The sequence below is a fragment of the Anguilla rostrata genome, chromosome 7, assembly GCF_018555375.3.
Source record: "Anguilla rostrata isolate EN2019 chromosome 7, ASM1855537v3, whole genome shotgun sequence".
Classification (NCBI taxonomy): Eukaryota; Metazoa; Chordata; class Actinopteri; order Anguilliformes; family Anguillidae; genus Anguilla; species Anguilla rostrata.
The window spans coordinates 51,701,776-51,707,896 of NC_057939.1; the positions used below are offsets into that span (position 1 = coordinate 51,701,776).

Consider the following 6,121-nt stretch of genomic DNA (forward strand, 5'->3'; position numbering starts at 1 on the left):
GGAACTGGTAGTGGTAAAGACTGAATTTATGGCTGCTGGGTCTGTTGATTTGGGTTCATTAGTAGTAGTGGAAGCTATAGTAGTTTTTGGTTGGGCTAATGAGGTTGAACTATTCATAATGCTGACTTGAGATGTAGCTTTAGAAGTGGAGCTTGTGTGTGGAGGTGTCGCAGTTGAGCCAGAAGGTAGACGTGTAGCAGCAGATGATTTTTTCATGGAGGCAGTATTAATGTCAGTGGTTACTGGAGAAGAAGAAACATTTGTGGTTGTGGACTCTGTGGCTGGTGATGTAGCTGATGGAGTGGTAGAGGAAACAGAACCTACGGAGGATGGAACTTTATCTTTAGTTGTGAACCCTGATTCAGTGTGTGTTGTCCTGGCAGGTGAGGGTATCGCTGATGTTGTGGGTTCTAAACTGATACTGGTGATAGTGAAGGCAGAAGTTTTAACTGCTGGGTCTGTTGATCTGGGCTGATTTGTAAGAGCTGAAGCTGTAGCAGTTGTGTCGGGTGATGTGGTTGATCTATCCAAAATGTTAGCTGGAGGTGTAGTTGTGGAAGTGGGGTTTGTATGTAAGGATGCAGTAGTTGAGCCAGGTGGTGCAACTGTAGTAGCAGGAGGCTTTGTCATGGCTTTGGGAGTTGTATGGGTTACCAATGTGGTTCTGGTCCCATGGACTGAAGTTGTGTAATTTGTCAGAGGACTTAAAGTAACTTTTGAGGTTGTGGGGGTTGTTGTGATACCAGTGGTTGTGGGAGTGGAAGGAAGTTTTGCGGCTGTGTGATTTGTGAAATCTGTAGTTGTTGCTGAATATGCAAGAGTAGTGGCAGTACTTGTTGTAGGTTTGGCAGTTGCAGGGCCTACAAGGTTGGTTGTGGTCACAAAGGCAGTATTAATATTAGTGGCTATAGGGGCTGAAGTAACATTTGTAGCTGTAGATATAGCTGAGGCAGGAGTAGAGAAAACAGAATTTGTGGAGGATGTTATTTTGTTTTTAGTTGTAGGCCCTGAATCAGTGTGTGTTGTCCTGGCAGTTGAGGGTATGCCTATAGCTGTATGTTCTAAACTGTTACTGGTGGCAATGAAGACTGACGTTATGACTGCTTGGTGTGTTGATTTGGGTTCATTATTAAGAGATGAAGTTTTAGTAGTGGTTGTGTGGGCTAATGTCGTTGATGTATCATTAACAGGGGCTTGAGATGTGGCTGTTGAAGAGGGAGCAGTAGAGGAAACAGAAGTTGTGGAGGATGGAGTTTTGTCTTTAGTTGTGGACCCTGAATCAGTGTGTGTCACTGTGTTGGTGAGGTGGATAGATGCGGTTACAGTGCTGGACGACATAGGTGGTGTAATACTGCTAAGGGTTGAAACCACAGTTTCAGCTGTTGGCGTGGCAGTTACTGTGCTCTCCATTGCTTCTTTAGTAGTACGGACAGTTGAACTTGTTTTTGCTTTGACATTAACATTATTCTCAGTTCCAGGAATGGTAGTGTTGGATACTGATGTGGTAGACTCTGTTGTCCTCATAGTTACAGCAGATTTTTCAGTTGTGATGGTGTTTTTTATGGCCGATTGGCCTGGAAGGGCTGCTTTAGATTCTGTTTTTGAGTTTGAATCAGTGGTGCATGGTACAGGTGTAGCAGCTGTTAAAAAAGCAACAGTTATAGGAACTGTGTTAATGTCTGTTTGTATAGACGAGGCCATACTGCACTGTACCATGATGACAATAGCAAAAATGAAAAGAAGTTAAATATTCAGTCAGTTCAAACACATTTCTTGGTCACATTAATAACAGTTTTTCAAAAAGTTAATCCTTTGAACAAGTACTGTTAACATTTCAGTCATCTTGTTTTAAATGAACTTTAAAACAGGATGACTGCAATGACACATTTTTATTTATTTTATTTTTAAAATTGATTTACCAGGATACTGTATTCCACTCAGTGAACTGAGATCACTAGCTTGTAAAATATGTTGTAAAATATGCTGACTCACCAAACACGAATATGGTAAGGATCATTGCTCCATGTGCCATGGTGACAGTTTTTGTGTGGACTCTGCGTGAAAACCACAGAGAAATGATGAGAAAGAGAGAGAGAGAGAGAGAGAGAGAGAGGGAGGCAGAGCAGGCCCACTCATACCCTATACTCAGCCAACCTCTAGCCCTCTTTTTAAAAAAATTATTTCTGTCACTTTGGGAAAATGGCAGTAAGATCCATCTAGCTTGTCCAAACTCACAAAGCTTGTTAGGCCTGCAGAGGCATACATCACTTTTGCACACGCCCAATATGCCGTCTGCATTTCCTCATGAAGGTGCATTTTTCAAATTACTGAAACTTTTGAAAGGTCATAACAAACATACCACTGCCCAAAATGCTGAACATTTTTCGAATTACACTTATGAGTACTGCCTTTGAATTTGCAGCTATATTTAGATCAATCCTAAAGCAGCAAGTGATCCGAGACTGTGTAGCTTTTTGCTATGTGACTATGCTTTTTGCTATGTGCTTTTTGGCCACTCCTCTTTTATATTAATAACATGGCTGCTTTAAGCCAATCAACATACAGTATTTGTGCCTAATACTGCTATTGCATATAGCACAGCTGCCAGACCCTGGTCCTGGAGATCTACTGTCCTGTAGATATTCCCTCCAATCCTAACAAAGTACACCTCATTGAACAGCTAGAAATCTCATTGAGCTGCTAATTAGTAGAGTCAGGGGTGTGAAATTACAGTTGACTTAAAATGAAAACCTACAGGAAAGTAGATCTCTAATGCACACACACACACACACACACACAACAGGATACATTCAAACATGCCTCCAAAGAATGTAGTTGCTATGAGCCACTGAATTGGACTAACTTTTGAAATGTTACATGCTTGCACTTTTCCTCCTGAACCATTTCACACAATAGTAGGTAATATCAAAGAAACATGTTATTTGAACGCAACACTTTAAAATGTATCAAAGGATTATTTCTGTATGAAATTATATGAATTTCTGCTATCTTGGATTTCTCAAAACTGCTTAGGTGGTACAGTATCTCCAGAGAGACCACTGGCTGTATTGACATAGTTCTAAACATTTAGCATTATAGTTAGCAAGGAGGGAGCAGACCATAAAAATCACGGATTGGGGAGGGGTCCAATAGGAGATCAGACTTTTTAAATTGTTAAAACAGACAGTGGATTTGTTTCTTTTTGTACATTTTGTTCATTTTTCACCACATCTTAATTTTTACCAAGCATGTACAAATGCACACACACAAATGCACTGACATGTTGACAAAACTGAAAAAGTATGAATTATCTAAAGATGTAAAGGGAGAGAGAGAGAAAGAGAGTGGGAGAGAGTGACTGAGTGAGAGAGAGAGAGAGAGAGAGAGAGTGGGAGATAGAGAGTGAGAGACAGGGAGAAGGAGGTGTTGCCTGAAAATAAAAAAATGTAAAAAACTTTACTCACCTTTTTTGGTGAAGATATTGTGTTCACAAAAGATCTTAGGCTAGATGTGGTAGCTAAGATGAAGATGGAATAAAGAAGATCAATCTTTAATATTGACAACTCCCTTAATCTCCGCCTCTTGCCTGTTTCTCTCTGAAAAGCTGCACCCTGTGTCAGCTTCATCTTGCAAGATAGAACACCGGAAGTTTCTTCATTTACTTTTATATCACCAGCCATTAGCACTTTTATTGGTAATCAATGCACTTTTGGTAATCTTTGTTTTTTTCATCTATTAAAGTGGTGCATGACCAAAAAAAGAATAAATAAAAAAAACTTTGACACATTCTTTTCTATCACATATTCACAACTGTAACTGGATTTAAAGACCAAAACAAATAGCAGCCAATTATCTATAGCTGAGATTATGAAATGTTCTTAGGGGGCTACCTGTAACAGTCTGCCAGTGTTTAGAGGCTGGAAATATCATACCAAATTGGGGATTTTTTCAGGGACTGTGTCTTTAAGAACATATAGTTCATTTTTTGTTTAAACAAAATGAACGAGAGAGAAGAGAAGTGGTATGAAGGCAGTCCTGTCTGGCAGCATAATCTTCAGTTCACCTTTTAAAAAACAACTAAAGAACTCGCCACAGATTTACCACAAGAATGTCTGCTGTTTCTGTCTTGGAGCTGAGTCATGCATGCATGTGCATTGTGCGTGCATGCATGGTCATGTGCAAGTAACATGTGCATTAGTATGTATGTGCAGACATGTGCATTGCACCTATTAAAACTGTGCATTGCAATCTACATCATTTTGTCTTGTAGGTGATGATTCAGAGCCTGTAAAAGAGCATTAAATGTGTGCAAGTATTTTCACATTAGATTTTGGATTTGTTCACATGAAAAAGAATGTACCTACCTCAGATCAGATTTACTAATCTTCCAGTGCTTGTGTACATTTTGCTTCTGTCTGCACCAAAGTGGTAGATCAAGTTACTTAATGCCAAATCCAGAGATAGAAATCAATTATTTCAGGAGTGCCAATACTCTGGGAGAGCATAAAAACTCATTTGTGTAATTGAGTCATTTACTACAAGTAAAATAAACTGATTGCAAGTCTTTGAATATTGGGTATTGTTTTTGGAAAGGATTAGTGTGTAGTATTCGGTTTATTCTGCTGTATAAACCTGATTGGTAAGTGCCCCAATTTGCTATGAATGACTGTCTTGTGATATGCTGTACATATTGGTGATGCTATATTCAACTTTCAATCAATGGCTAGTTTACTACCTAATGGCTTGGTAATACTTAGTGTATGTATATTAATATTTCATGCACATTGAGTGCTATCTAGGACCAGAAACAAACTATCCTTCCGCAGCTAATATGACTAAGCAGGTCACAAGTTACATTATTAATACAACAATTATTAAGTTTCAGTTCAAGTTTATTTATATAGCACATTTCATACACATGGAAATCCCATGCACTTTGCACAAAGTTTGCACTAACATATGCACACAAACTATACATAGAAAAGCAAACACAGTAGCCAAAAGCCATGGAAAAAAGGAAAGTTTTGAGCCTGCTCTTTAAAAACAGAAAGACGTGTAATCCATCTTAAATAACCAGGAAGTCCATTCCAGCACCTGTGCACATAATAGCAAAAAAAAAAAAAAAAAGCAGCTTCACCAGATCTAGATTTTAGCCCAGAAACGAATTAGAGACCAGTGCCAGATTCCTCAGTCAGCTTGTAACCCTCAAGCAAGTCAGAAATATATTGTGGTGCTAATACCTTCATTAAGGTAGCCTCCGCAAATATCCATATAGCCAAGCCATGGAGAACACATCCATGTGCTGACACCATCTTCTCCTTTTAAAAAACAAGACCACAAATATTGGCACGATGAAGCCATGTATAAATGTATAAAAACAATGTTATATTCACACAGGTTAAATCACTTTGGCCAAAAGTGTGTGCTAAAGGACTAAATTGTTATTATCTGGGGGATTGCATGCCCTCCTTATCTTAAATCCTTATCATAAATATCTTTTCTATCAGAAAGGATTTCCTTGAATAGCATCTTCTAGCCAAAGGAACCGTCATCTCTGTTCCTTTATTTTTAAAAAAGTCTAAAGTTATTTTTCTTCCTCGTTAATAATCAGAAACTTTGAATTGTTTTTACTTTCAATTATTTACAGTACATTATTTCAATTTTTAGCCACAGTATTATTATTTTACCTGAAAATCCAGCGACTTAAATGTTACATTTTAAAATACAAACCAGGGTCAATTGTCCATCAAATACCAAGGGTTTCCCTCCTGCAACTCGTTTCCTGGACATTCTGTTGTTTGTGTGTTCGTGTAACACACTACAGTATGGCACACGCCAATCTTTTGTGTTCGCTATTTGGTTTTCTCTTGCTTCTCGTTGGTAGCAATATCTACTCTATAGTTTGATCTGGCAGGCACTTAGCACTTCCAGAATGCAGCCACCTAGCTACTTTGTTTAGTGTAAGTGTAAGGCCTAGTGAGAAAGCAAGTTTATGCAATATTTGGAAAGGCAGGATCTTTTTTCAGTTACAGCAGCACAATTTGTAACCTTAAGTGTGGCAGAAGAAGAGATTTTATGTATAAACGCTTGATGTGCACAATGTCATCACCATACATGAGGC

At 38.6% G+C, this 6,121-nt stretch overlaps 1 long non-coding RNA gene across 1 annotated transcript; it reads right to left on the bottom strand.

Moving 5' to 3' along the window:
* Positions 1-496: 496 nt before the first annotated feature.
* LOC135259987 (uncharacterized) lies at positions 497-3,579 on the bottom strand. The gene is made up of 3 exons (XR_010331444.1): positions 3,465-3,579; positions 1,993-2,054; positions 497-1,640 (listed from the first exon to the last, which is right to left on the bottom strand). It is a non-coding gene; the product is annotated as an uncharacterized LOC135259987 (long non-coding RNA).
* Positions 3,580-6,121: the final 2,542 nt, after the last annotated feature.